Below are 15,460 nucleotides of genomic sequence, written 5' to 3'. Positions count from 1 at the left end.
TTTTCTCCGTCAATTTGTCCCAATCATCTGCCTGTGCTAATGCTTCCGTAAGTTCAGTGTTCTGTAGGAGTGATTGTCCTGCCAGAATTTCATCTATGTCATTCGCGTCAAAGCTCAAACCAAGATTACCCTCCATTTAGAGTTTCTGGGTAATATATATATACACCAAATGCGTATATAATATTTAGTCCCGCTGCTGCACGCAGCTTAAATACCAATCAATCAATGGGGAGGGACTAGGGATTTGAAGGTCTGTTTCATTCCCCAGGGTAAGTACGAGGTTTATCAAAGAGGAAACAGACACTTGTAACACTAGGCCATTGGTCATATAAATTTAGAGTAACCTCAAAAACCCTATGCAAATGTGGTTATTGCGGTATATATGGTTCGTCCGCCCCGCATATGGGTTGTTGGCCGTTATCATTGGTTACTCCAAGTTAGTGATGTTGCCAGCCTCAACCGGAGGCACCTCTGGCTTATAGTGCAGTGTCCAGAGAAGAAGAAAAAGTGGTGTGTCAAAATAGAATTTCGAAAAAAGGAAAAAAGGTTTAAAAGCTGAAAAATCACCCTGAATAGTTTTATTTAATGGTGTGATTTCCAGGTTATTAAAAAGATCTGTTACTACTAGGTTGATCGAGTAACTAGATCATAGTAGTTGAAAAACACTTATTGCACAAACGTCGACATGTTTCTGCTCTGTCGGCCCACAGGGGTCTATAGAGCATTCGTCAGGACTCACAGTTAAACAGACAAACAATGTTCGGATTACTCACACCTTTTGTGTTGTGTTACGTTAATAACCTGTATACTTTGCAGGGTATTGACTCCTCCGGTTTCTGAAAAGAAATAGGGAGAGAAACATCGAGAGAGACACACTGATTGCAAAACATCCTAATTTAGGCTAGTGCAAAGGGTAGAATAACATTATTATTCATTCATTCCTGAAAATTCATCTCTAAAGTGGGGAGGGTTTGGTAACCGGGTAGAGCTTTTCGCGCTATAGACAGGGTAATGAAATTATGTAAAAAGCACATTCTGCAAGGGTGAGTTTTATCTAGTACGCGCTGGCTTATTATTTAGCAAGCATAACGGGTAGGTTATTTTAAAGAAATGCAGCGCATAGAGCTCGTGGAAAAGGAACTCGTGGAAAGGAACCTATTAAGCAAGATGGGCGAGTTATTAAACGCAGCGCATTCTCGTACCTTGTAAACGGAGAGTACTCGCTTGCGTCGGGGGGCCCTCAGGACTCAGAGCTGTGTTTAAAATATATCGTGTTACTAAATATTCCGTATGGTCACCTTACCGAGATTCAGTGGAAAATGCTGCGTGGCTCCGCCATTACCCGCGTGTGCTTGCAATCACGTCTAGTGCTGACTCTGCCCCCGGAAGTTCGTGAATCCGGCTGGGCAGGCGTTTTTAAAGAGGCAGGCACTCTAGGCTCACGTGTTTGCGGACGTATCTGGATTATATGTTTTTTTAAACAAAACTTTATTACTTGCATCAAGGAGAAATGGAATTTTGGCGAGTATTGTTTATTTTCTGAACTAGGCAGTCTCTTGTATTCTATAGATGGTACGTCATTTAGAAAATTGGTGCCACGGAATGGAATCATTAAGGTCGTTTTCGTAAGTTCTAAGACGTTCCACCCACCTCTGTTCTTTCTCAAATAATGTTCTTTCACATCTTTGGGATTTATCGGTTAGCATTTCGATTACTGACCAGTGGATGTCATCGCAGGAATGACCTGCTTGCACGAAGTGGGTACAAAGTTTGGTGGTATTCTTTTTTAATCTTATATTACTGCGATGTTCGCCAATCCTTGTTTTTATTTTTCGACATGTCATCCCGATGTAACGCTTGCCGCAGGGGCAGGTCACTATATAGATGACATGAGTCGAATTACAATTAGTGTGTTGGCGTTGCTGCCAGAGGAGGGTGTCAGAAAGCTGTAATGTTTTTGTAGCAGTTGTAGTTTTACATGCTACGCATGACCCACACGGATAGTGTCCAGTTACAGGTGACATAGTTATATCCCTGGGCAGAATTGCTTTCAATTTCTTTGGCGGCGGTCGAGTATGTACCAAGACATCCTTGATGTTCTTTGATCTCCTATTGGCAAACCTTGGTCTGGGCCAATCAAAATGTCCGGTGTGAAGGATATGCCAGTTCTTGTTTACTAATTTCTTTACTGCGTAAGACGCCTGGCTGAATGTTGTCACACAGGTAGTTAGATCAGGTATTATTTCTTTCTGAAATGTTTGCAGGAGGCATTCTCTCGGTTGATTGGTAGCTCTTTTTTTGCAGAGTTTGATGGTTTTCTCTGTATAGTCTCTCTGTCTCAGTCTGTCACATAATTCATTGGCTTGCAATCTATAATCTGAGTTGTTACTGCAGTTCCTCTTTAAACGCAGAAACTGGCTGTAGGGAAGATTGTCCCTCAATGGTTTGGGGTGAAAACTTCTATAGGACAAAATGCTGTTTTTGGCCGTGGGTTTCCTGAACGTTTTCGTGTGTAACTCATTATCCTTTACGAATATGGTTATATCAAGGAAATCAAGGTTGCAGCTGGTGGCTGTATGTGTGAATTTTAACCATGGGTCAAGGTTATTGAGCCAGTTCATAAAAGACTGTAGGTCCAATTTTTTGTCCCAAATCAAGATGATATCATCAATGTATCTCTTCCAGTATAGAATACTGGAAGAGAAGGTGTTATTCACATTGATTATGTTGAGTTCTTCAAAGTGACTGACATAGAGCCCCGCCACCGAGGGAGCGAAGGCGCTCCCCATGGATGTTCCATGGATTTGAAGGTACATATCATCTCCAAAGGCAAAGAAGTTCTCCTTCAGTGCTAACTTGCAGCACTCTAGGATGAAATGTCTTGGTGTTTTAAATTCCCAATCTTTCGAAAATAAAACGTCTTCCAAAACTTGCATAGTATCGTTTTGAGGCAGACTAGTGAAAAGGGCTTCAACATCCAGGCCCACAAGTAGCATTGTTTGAGGATTGAAAGGTTTTTTGTCTATTTGTACCAAGAGATCTCGTGTGTCCTTTAAATATGCCGGTGTTTGTTGGACAAGAGGCTTTAGGAATTCATCGGCAAATTTGGAGAGTGGTTCTAATATTGAACCAATGCCCGAAACTATCGGACGACCTGGTGGTGGGCTTCTGTTTTTATGAGTTTTTGGCAGAGAATAAAAGTAGGGAGTAATAGGTTCCTTTGCCATCAGAAAATCTGCCTCCTTCGGTGTAATCCAGCCTTTGGTCTCTGCTTCATTAACCATAATCGAAATGGTATTCCTGAGTCTTTCAGTGGGGTCTGAGTCAATCTTTAGATAAAACCTTGTATCAGATAGCAGAGCTAAGCACTGTGAGTCATATCCTTCTTTGCTTAAGATAACAGTTCCACCCCCCTTGTCCGCTGGCTTGATCACTATTTTATCATTGGTTTTTAATGCTTCCAGGGCCAAGCGTTCGTTTTTGCTCAGGTTTTGGTAGGGTTTTCTATGTTGCAATTTGTCTACTCCATTTAGAAGTGCCTGCTCGAACGTCTGTAATTCTGGGTGTACGGTTGAGGCTGGTGGATTAAAGGTGGATTTGTTCCTCAAAGTAGTATCACCCTGTTCTGTCATCCCAGTGTTGGTATTCTGATTGGAGAAGAAGGCCTTCAATTTCAATGTCCTACAGAATTCGGCTAATTCACTCTTCAATTTGAAAGTGTCAAGCCTGGGGGTAGGAACAAATCCCAGTCCCTTGTTAAGGATTTCGATCTGTTCTTGTGGTAATTCGATACCTGAGAGATTGACTACAAGGGATTGGTTTTGCTGGTGGAGGGGTGCGATGCTGCCATGCTGCGTGTCTGAACATTCCTCTGCTGGTCTTGCCATCTGAGGGATTTTTTCTTTCCTCTTGGCTGGTTTTGGCCTCTCGATAAAAAATGAGGTTCTTTTTGGGTGGTGTGCATATCATGCCCCATTTGCTGATCTCCCAAGTTTGGCATTTGTTGCATGCCAGGATTATATGGATCCATCCAACCTCCATATGGTGGAACGAAAGGCTGGTAATATGGCATGTTGTACCCGTGAAAAAATGGTCTCTGCCATCTATTTCCTCTCCTCGGGCGGTTTTGTCTGTAATTACTCCTGCCTCTCTTGGGGAAATATCCATCCGTACTGTTGAAGGAATTGTTTGAGGAATTATTAGATTCGTTGTCAGATCCTGTATCCTGAGGGGAATATTCCTCCACAGTATATGGGTGCATCTTTTCTTGGTTGAATTTCTTTAGATCTTTTCCAAGTTTGTTTAACTTGCTTTGTGTGAGAAATTCCCGGGTTTCCTCCAATTCCTTGTTGATTTCATCCAGCCTTTGTTTATACACTGCGGGATTGATGCCTTTCTTCAGCTCCTTTTCGCAATCCTCGATCTCTTTTAGGAGCCTATCTGATAATCTTTTTGCAGTTTTGACAATTAGTACTAGGTAGTCGAGAGTACACTTCCACGATATTGAGGACCAATCCCGTCGGAAGGCTAGGTCACTCAAGAAGATACGTGGGGCATTATTAATCCAAAGGCCTCTTGGGGCTCTTGGGGCTGCGGACGAACCATATATACCGCAATAACCACATTTGCATAGGGTTTTTGAGGTTACTCTAAATTTATATGACCAATGGCCTAGTGTTACAAGTGTCTGTTTCCTCTTTGATAAACCTTGAATATTAATAACGCCTTAAAGTGGTGCAGTCTCAATAGCCACGTATTCAAGGTCTCGGAGTCAGGTGCTGTTAAGAGTGCCTGCTTATAGGGATGAAAGCAGGTTCAGTTTGGGGGGGTGTGCTTGTCCAGGGTAAGGATTAGCCCAAGAAACGGCGAATTAGCGATTCGACCCACGGTGGGGTTCCTAGCAGAGCTCCGATGAATATCTTTGGGCAGTTGACACGATGGTCACAATTTCCGGTTGTGCTCGATGGCAGGTCCAGATGAGTCATTTAAGCAGTGCAGCAGTCTTTCTGACAGAGGTTCAGTTTAAGATTCAGTAGTGCCTGATTTCAAGGGGGGTGCAAGACCCAGGACTTACACCCAAAATGGCATTTGATGTAGGGGGTGACTTCAAATCAGCTCTCTAAAGCACACTAGGATACCTTTCAACCCAGTCCTGTCTGACAGGCTACCTGTGGTGGGTAAATCAGTGCTTTGTGTGTGGACGGGACACTATCTATTAAAGTGTAAGTGTCAGCCCCTCCCATTTCTCCATGCCCAGGTAGACCCATCAGAATGCAGATGAATAAAGCTGAGGGTCCAGAATGGTGATACGCCTCAACTTCATGTGTTAGTGGCTGCCTAGAGGGAATGCGCAGAGTGTAGCTGTCACCCAACACAGATGTGTAGTGGAGACTGTAAGGCACAAAAGAGCTACAAGCAGAGAAATGTCCACTTTTTAAAAATGGCATCTCTGAAATAATAATGTGAAATCCAACTTCACCAGTATGGAGAATTTATCAGTACCATTCTAAACATATGAAACATGAAAAAGCTACTCCTCTTGGATCAGGAATTACAACTTGAAAGTGTATTAAGGAATTCCCAATGCTGGTCTATGAGAGGTGTAGGCCTCACTGTAGTGAACAATGAAATAGCTGTTTCTCACTATTAGGACATACAAAACATACAAATACATGTCCTACCTCTTACATACATGTCATCCTGCCCTTGGGGTTACTTAGGGCCTACCTTATTGGTGACTTATCTATACTACTATTATAAAGAGACAACTTGCACCTTTTGGCAAGGTAAACTCGGGAACCACAGCGCCAATCTACACACCCGATACACCGTTGAAATCGGCAGGATGTGTAGATGGTCATCGGCTTTAAAATTTTAAAACATAAACTTTATATAAAAAGTTACATTTTTACAAAAAGTAGTTCCCCCAAAGTAGCGCCGGCCGCGACGTGCGTCGTCACGTCAGGAGCAGGGGAGGAGCAGCGTCCCAGGAGCGGCGGACATGGCGCGCAGGGGAGGAGCGGTGAAGTGAGGCCAGCGGCGGAGCGGAGAGGCGGACATGGCGCGGGGAGGAGCGGCGGCGGACAGTTGGTGAGTGGCAGAGCAGAGAAATATGGACCGGCGGTGTGAGCAGCAGAGGCAAGGTAGGGCACGGGCTGCTGGGGAATGTCAGGGCAGGCGGGGGTAGGGGAAGCCAGCATTTCAGGCTTGCGTGCTCTCCCGCCCCGGCCCCCGCCCGCCACAACATTGTCCGGGACACAGACAATGTCGTGGCGGGCGGGGGCCTGGGCGGGAGAGCACGCAAACCTGAAATGCAGCCCCCAGCCCCCTTCTACCCCAGGCAACGCCGGGGCGGGCTGCTAGTAAGTAATAAAAGGGAAGTTTAAGGCTTTGCAAGTGGTTTTAAATGCCAAGTCAAAGTGGCAGTAAACTGCACTCACAGGCACTGTATTGGAAGGCCTGAGACATGCTTGAAAGGCTACTTCTGTGGGTGGCACAATTAGTGCTGCAGCCCATTAGCACCATTTAATGCATGTTGTTAAATATTTTGTCCACCCTAAGCGTGGAAGGGTATACTCAGATGTGAGTCCCTTGCTCATTGCACCATCAGGATTCAAGCAAGCCGGGCCGACGACGGCTGAAATGCCAGAAACCGGTCCCCGGAAGCTTGTTTCCTTACCAGTGTAAGAATTGGCTTGGTAGTTTGGTTTGCCCTGTTCCCATCATGCACTGGGACAGGAACAGACTAATTTGCATATAGCCAGGTTCTGAACTGGGATGGTGCAGTGAGCTAAAAAACGGTGTTGGATCTAGCCCTGATCTCTTGACTGGGTGAGAGTATTCTGCTTAATTCAGAAACTCTGTCCATCACCACCCCTTGTTGTTAAATATTTTGTCCACCCTAAGCGTGGAAGGGTATACTCAGATGTGAGTCCTTTGCTCATTGCACCATCAGGATTCAAGCAAGCCGGGCCGACGACGGCTGAAATGCCAGAAACCGGTCCCCGGAAGCTTGTTTCCTTCCCAGTGTAAGAATTGGCTTGGTAGTTTGGTTTGCCCTGTTCCCATCATGCACTGGGACAGGAACAGACTAATTTGCATATAGCCAGGTTCTGAACTGGGATGGTGCAGTGAGCTAAAAAACGGTGTTGGATCTAGCCCTGATCTCTTGACTGGGTGAGAGTATTCTGCTTAATTCAGAAACTCTGTCCATCACCACCCCTTGTTGTTAAATATCAATGGTTAGAGCGGCGGACCCTGATGCAGAGGTCTGGCCCGGGACCAGGGTTCAATTCCCGCCTCGGCGGCTCTTGGACACAATTTCCCCAGACCTGATAATTCTCGCCTCGGTGCCTAGTCTAATCATGTGTCCCACTCTGTGACTCTGGGCAATAGCTTGCTTAATCTCCACTATGGCCCCAGCAGCGCTTGGATGCCTGGCTTCACCTTGGAGGTGTCCAGGAGTGGACATTTCACAGGAAAGCCAGGAAGGGTTCCACAGCGGTATGAATACAGCGCTACGAGACCTCAGGGTAGAAGGCGCTATATAAATACAAACACATTTACATTTACATTTGAAGTACAGGCCCTGGGTATATGGCATACCACTTTACAAGGGACTTGGCAGTACAACAAATATGCAAATTAGGGGACAGATTTATGATAACTGGCGCATCCCCAGGGATGCGCCAGTTATTTTGCGCCGCTGCTCCGCCACCCATGGTGCGCCGCATTTACAATGCGGCGCACCATGGGGAAAAAACGGCACAGATGCGTGACGCATCTGTGCCGTAAAGGTGGCGCATTGCTGGAGTTGCGTCGCAAGCGCGACGCAGCTCCAGCAAGGCTCGGGGGTGCCCCATCTTTACAATGCTGCGTCAAGACCTATGCCTGCTTCAAGCAGGCGCAGGGTTTTGACGCAGCATTGGCCTGAAAGTGACTGAGTGAAATCTTATAAATTTCACTCAGCCACTTTTGCGAGGCGCACCTGCCCCGGAACGCCCACCCTCGCCGGAACGCCCACAAGTGGCGCAGGGCTTTACAACGTGACGCATCTGCCTAGATGCGTCACGTTGTAAATGGGTCGTAGGGATGCGCCACGTTTACGCCGCAGTTGCGTGACGCAAACGTGGCGCATTCCCAACATAAATCTGCCCCTTGGTTTCTTACTTTCTATCAAGAATGGTGTAATTCCGTTCAGCCTTTTTTCTGTATCGAAGAGCATAAGAAAATAAAATGTGAAATCACACTTTTGGAAGCCTATTTTCTTGATCCTTGCGTGATTAGTGGGCATTGTACTTGCCATGAATGACCAAAGGTAAATAAGCATTTTTTTAAGTTTTGGGAAGGTTTCTTTAACCGGTGTAAAGTTTTTAAGAAAAAATACTTTGGAATCTCTGACAAAGACATAGCTAACTAACACAGCTGCTATCCTAACCACTTTAATACATACATTTGTTTATTGATTTGCTGTTTCAAAATCCTGCTCGAAAATTGGCAGACATTTAGCTCCTGGTTTGTGTATTCAGACTATTACTGATTCATCAAGGGGGTACATTTGCAAATGTAGGTGGGGTGCAAAAAAGTGTTTATTTACCAATAGCTGTGGTACAGTTTCATGAATCAGAATTACATTTGGCAAACTTTTAGCATGTTTGTTTTTCTCTAGGTTTGTTAAGTTTTTAACAGATCATTCAAAGGGAGAACATTTTAAAATGGAGGTTTTAAAATCTTTGGTATGGTAATAACTTGGGTGCGGTATTCCACATCTGCACACAATTAATAGATTGAATTTCATACAAACCCATCAAGTAGGGGAGGGAGATTAAAATAGTCTTCTTTTTTAAACAACTTTGCAGATATTGATGATATTTGATAGAGTATTAGCAAGTTAATCGTAGTGCAGGAATCTCGGGTATTATGGCAGAACTGATGAAGGTGTCAATTGTTTTGTTGCTGTAACATAGACTGGTACGACATTTGGCAGACTCATTGAATGTTAACTTGCCCTTACTATACGTTGAATAAGAACATGTTCTTTATTCTGTTAAATAAATAACCATAACAGATATAAAACACACAAAAAAATGCATATATGTGTTACACACCACTCAATGCGAAAGAAAAAACAAAAATAGGAGGCGATTCAGGCTATCAGTAGATAACTTATTACAATACACAATGAATAAAAAATAAAGCAGTCTATCTGCAGGTACTGGTCGGTCCAAAATAAACGGGATACACATGGACAGGCACCTCACATCTTTACTACACTTAAAAAGCGCCCCATACACAGAAATGTACAAACGTTCCCCAGAATAGCAAGGAAAAGCAAGGCCGACCTCACTTAGGGTAAACTTTGCCTCCCTCAAGATCTGAAGCAGGTACTTTTTCCTAGGCAGAGTGTAAAAATTACAAAACATAATGACATGCAACAAGGACTTCCATGAGAAGCCATCACATTCACAGGAGCCTAAAAGGTCACCTGCCATCAAGCGTTTAGGGAAACTTAACAGTGGGACAAATGTGTTTATCCTGAACTTGGATAGAAGATGTCGATGGTACATATTATTCACCCAGGTTAGGTATGGCTCCAAAGAGATGACTGTATTAAAAAGTAATCCTCTTTAATATTTATTGCCTTTTGGCTGCATAAAAATGCTGGGACAACCCAAGGTTCAAAATGCAGACTTCATGTAGATTATCCATGGGATAACCTTCTGGTTATATAGGGAACGGCAGTCCTGAATAATCATTGTGTTAAGTGTAGACTCACTGTTAATCCAGATTGAAATCCAGCTTAATAAAGGTCTAAATTTGTTAAGGTCCGAGATATAACTAATACCAAGTTCCTCAATGACCCAGTGGGACACCCAGGAGCCGCCTGGGGAAGTTATTTTCTACCCGCTGTATCAAATCACAATCCTGATCCCACCAGAGGTCACTGCCAAAAGTAATTGCTGACAGACGTTGAACCTTATACACATGGATCAAGGCTCTCACAGGTTTCCTGCCCATTCGTGAGCGAAAATCCATAACTGCTCCACGCAGCCTGACCCTTACTATATGGACTTTCAAGGAAATCAATCAAAATGGTCCACAATTTCAGGGGGAGGGGTACATTTGCTATTATTTGCTAACCTGTACCAGACCACCAATCCTGGGAGTGTAATGCCTTCAAACAAGCATAGCACAGCCTGACCTTAAGGACTGGCCTCTGTCCTGATGGGTATTTTATTAGTTGACTCTGTTTTATCCGGTTCGACGAAATGTTTGTACCACGTACTTGAAATAAGCAACGTGAACTAAAAGCTCTTTGTCCAATTGGGGGCTTTAATTTTTAAGTGTAGGATCAAGGAAAGTGTGCAGACTTGGTTTTGAGGACAATTTGTACACCAATGACCTAACTATCTCTAGCCGTTAACTCTTTTGCTAATTTCTTGAAAGGTACGAAATGTATTTACAGTAATGGACACATCAGCACTTCCCCGTGTAAGGTTTAAGTGCAATTTCAAGTTTTCTATATTCCTCTTCAAGGTTTGTTTCTGTAGAGGAGTATGAAGATTCCTGTTGAAGTTAAAATTGAATCTGTTGCTTTTTCGGCCACCCCATTAGAAGTACACATTTTGATAAGTTTGCATGCTTCTTCAAAATATCACAAGTCAGCTAAACATGGTAAGGGTCTGGTAGGAGGGAGGGAATGAGGAGGTGGGAGGTTGGGAGGGTAGGGTTGTCTGCATTCACTTTCTGAATGATTCCCCAAGAGGTGTGCAGCTGCAGTCCACCATTGATGCACTTTCCCATGCAGTGAAACTGGTATAGTTTGATTCTTTTTCAAGGGCCCTTCTCATGCTACCCTCCAGATACGGTTTGTGTAAAGTGATGCTTTTAGAGTCGAACTTTAAGTGTGAACATCAGACAACATCTGCTCCAGCGTTTGCAGAATCTCCTTCTCAATGTTGAAACTGTTTACCCCACATATCTTCTTGCATTGCCACAATCATGAGGACATTTTTCCTATTTTGAGGGCAGCCTAAAGCTCTCTAACTTTCTCTATAGACATGGCTAGCTATTACTCCCAACCCCTGTGCTGACGGCTGTTCTTGCTGAATCTGTGGTGTGGTGGTAGCCTGCCAACAGATAGACTGTTTGCCTGATTCTAGTTCCTGTCAGACACAACCAATATAGAACTACTTCACATGCATACAATGAAGATGTTTCTTTTTATGGCTTAACAACCTCAGATTGCATGCTTTCCTAAAAGCATCCTGTATATTCCTAAACTGATGCATAAAAATTGACCTTGACTTAAATTTTCAAATCTCCTTTTTTCTTTCAAGGACTCTCTCCTTACATTCCATCCTTTGCATGCCTCTCCTGTCTGAGCATAGCATATTCTAAATCACATGCATGCTTGCCTTAATCCATGTTTCTGGAAAACTGCAAATTTCAAACACCACTTTTTTGGACAGCCACACCCCTCAACATAACAATGTCTAGCTTCCACTAGCTCTTCCAATTATAGCCTCAACCATCTGCACAAACTCACATAACCCCCCCAGCAAATGATCCCACCTCATTACTGTAAATTTAGCATAGCGCCAAGAAAGTGGTGTGAATGTATGAAGTGGTTTATTTAAGAGGACATTGCTAATCCCTTAAACCATCTATAACCAATAAACACTGGATTAACTACTAACCATGGGTTCTGGAGCAGCTGTTTGCCTGGTGTAAAGCACATCTGTGGCTGTTGGGGGTGTTAAGTGCTGTAAAAATGCATTACAGTACAACACGATATTTTATTTACTATATGCTATTTGAAACATTAATATTACTGACAGCAACAAACATTAAACAAATAATCTTGATATTCTTCCCTATGATATTTTGGCACTGACAATATTTTTTGGAGCACATTACTAAGGTCAAATTAAATTTTGGAGTAAATATTTAGGTGGTACATCTTTGGGCAGTGGGGAAAATGTTTAAAGATTACTTGGGGAACAGAAGTATTTCTAAAGTGGAGGAAGAACAAAAGCAGAAGAAGTAGCGAGAAGACTCAGGTAAGGGGCCTGCCTTCCTCAGGTGAATGTGATGAAGCTACATAAGGCATTGACTGAGTAATGGTAGGGAGGATTATGCACTTTTTCTGTTGGACAGTCTGAGAGAGGCTAGCAATCATCAACCTAACAACTGAGAAAGATAAACTTTTGTTAAGCATTGCAGGCCCTTATGAATCACAATAGTGGGAGATATGCACAACAATAGTGGGAGATATGTACAAGGAAGTGGCGGAGACAGGTGTAGGCCTTCCTAGCTTAATGCCTCTCTCCGCCACTTCTGAACCACAAGGCTGTTTAGCAACTTAGCGCCAACGCAGGCACCCTTGCACCATAGTGCAAGGGTGTCTGTGTGCAGGGGAGGATTGTTTATGTGGCACATAATCAATCCTGAAATGCCATTTTGTCACTTTCATGTGTGCTCCTTCATGCATCACACATGAAAGTCACAAAATGGCATTTTTTGGGATTGTTTATGTACAGGAAGGGGGACCTTCCTGTACATACCCAATCCATGGCATTTTGCGTTTTCCATGTGTGCTGCACAAGGCAGCACAAATGGAAAAAGCAAAAACGAAGAGAAATAATGCAGTTCTCCTTGTTTTGCCAAATTAAGACCAGGTTTTCCTGTTCTTAATTTTGGCACTGCCTCCTATGTACGCCACCCTTGTACCTAGGGGGCAGCACCAAAAACAATGGGTGCTGCGATGGAACGCCCACCGCAACACTGCAGCACGCACTGCCCGCCGCTTTCACGTTACAGTAGCGTGAAAGGGGACCTTACTTACAAGGCAGCTTTAACATTCCCTGGTAAATAAGGCGCAGCCCCTATCGCCACCACAACGTCTGTAAAAGTGAAGTTGTGGTGGCGATAGAGGCTTGTACATATGCTCCAGAGTGTCATATTTAGGATTGATGCCAAAAAGGAAATGTTTGCATGGTAACCCATTTATCATAACCAGCTGGAGATCCTTTCAACGGTTTCTTAGCAAAGTACGATTGTACAGTGGCCTACACATCATTCATGGCAGCTGAGAAAAAAGATTCAGAAATAAAGAGGCTTGCTTTACAAAGGAAGATATTAAGTCAGGTTTGCGATTACTGGCAGTTCATTAGGTGATAGGTTTTGCAGTGGAGAGCCAATTCCACTACATCAAGTGTTTGCCAAATGTTTTTTTGGCCTCATTCAAATTTCTGAGAGGTTCAATACATATTTGAAGTGGCACTGAAAAGAACAGCTGTGGTACCATTGTCAAATGATGTAGATCATACTTAATTCTTAAAATATGTAGATCTTCATCAACCAGTGTTTATGATGCCTTCTCCCATTGTTTGTACTGAAGCTGCCTCCAAAGCTGAACAAATACAGAAGGAATGACTTTTGCATCACCAATGAGCCATTCCACACCACTTTCCAACAGCACTGCCTTGATTCTGAAACTAAACTGATAAATAGTCAATGATGTCCAATTCTTATGAACCAAGAGTATTGCCCAGTCGAGGTCTCACCTCAGTATGCTTCTTTACCAACATAGCTGAGCACTCCACACACTAGCCTGTGATCTGGATGGAAGGTACATTATTAGGGCAATCTTTTGATCATTAGCAAGATGGAGTCAGCAGAATCTTGAGGAATGTTATGCATTGTTTCGGGAGATGGCAGCTAGGTTGGGGGCTCCATTGGCTCTTGAAAAATGTGAATGGCCCATATAGTAGCTGCCTTATTTAGGTAGTAAGTCAACTATGGTCAAAGAGGGCTAGCCCATGGTTTAGGTGGAGAGGTTCAGAACTTCGATAAGATGTTGTCTAATGGTGAAAAAGCTTGTACTACTACAATTGCAAGCATTGTTGGGGCGGCCGAATTTTACAACCAGAGTTATTCCATCGAGTGGGACCATTTTCCAAGAGGTGGCAAGGGCATTAGACGCATTATACGAAGTTGTTAAAAGAGGGAAAGATGATCCTAAGGTCTGGGACAAGTTTTTGACGGACATCAATTACATTTGTTTAAGGAGGGGAGACGTTTTCCAGAACATCTTTAGAGTTGTACAAAAGTGAAGCCAAAAGTGTGGGTGTTGGGACCAGTTTTAGGGGGAAGTGATGTGCAATGCAATAGCCTATTTATTAGTAGGAAGTTAGATAGATAAATATTTATTTGCACAATTAATTAAAATCATTGCAATTCATACAAAAAAAAAGAACATAAAAAGCACTTTCTGCTCTCAGTTTAAACGAAAAGGAAAGAAAATTCATAGCTGACACAGCAGTGGTTCATGGGTAGTGTCTGTTGGTAAAATTGAGTTAATCTTATTCATAAATTTTACGAATCGGGCAGCCATCTGAGCGGAGTCACCCTTCATACATTCCTCTAAGGCTCTTTGCATGTCCGCTCGTTAAGAATTCTCCAGAAGGGGTGCAACCAAAATGTTCGAAGGGGGAGTAAAGTTCTACAGATGCACAAGACATGTGTTAAGTTTTCTTCCTCGTTATAACAAAAGCGGCACTGAGAGGACATATCTGCCTTGTACCTCCGTCCATATTCGTACGCCACTAGGGGGATTAGTCCAAAGCGTAATCTCATTAACTGGTGTTTCACTGATGGCTTCATGGAGTTAGACTAACAGCCAAGATACAATTTTGGAGTTATACAGGTAGTCACACTGCTAACCCAATGGAAGGGAGGCAGCATACGTGATTCTGTATCTATCTGGCCCCTCGAGCACAAAGAAGGATTGCAATAACAAACTACAAAAGCACCTATAGATCCAACTTGAGGCTCTGTAGAGATTCCTATGAAAATAGCAATGCCACACGGTCACAATTAAGGCACTAAAGATTGAATAGGGAAGCAGGCAAAATTCATACAGGAACTTTGGATGAGTCTTAATGGTGTGTTCCATGGACACAAAATCTACATTGGCATGAAGTTTTACTGGAAAAGTTCAATAGTAACTGTTCAATAATGTGTGGCGATCGTTTTTAGCAACAAAAAAAAAAAATTGCACCTTACCAAATAAAATGTATTGATTCTATTAAAATCATTGTTTCTACAACACTTCGGAATTACAAAAAATATAATGTATGTGTGCTTTCCTAACTGCTTGTATATATCGTGTTATAGTTGTGCGATTCATTTGCAGGCATTTAAAAGTTGTTTAGAATAAAAAACAGACATTCTACAGCCTTTCCTTTCACACTCCCTGTAACCTAGCAGATTGTCAGATAATTCACTTTACAAAATCTTCTAACTTTTCTGTCAGAGAAAGAAAAGTAAAGACCAGTCTCCATGTTAAAAGAATAAGAAGCATTTTGCCACAAGACATTGTCTGACATTTGACCTCTGTCTTTGAACCTCCATCAAATGTGCCTACATAACTTAAAGGCATTTGTATTGCTCATTC

The sequence above is a fragment of the Lissotriton helveticus genome, chromosome 11 (genome assembly GCF_964261635.1).
Source record: "Lissotriton helveticus chromosome 11, aLisHel1.1, whole genome shotgun sequence".
Taxonomy (NCBI): Eukaryota; Metazoa; Chordata; class Amphibia; order Caudata; family Salamandridae; genus Lissotriton; species Lissotriton helveticus.
This window is presented reverse-complemented; position numbering follows the sequence as displayed.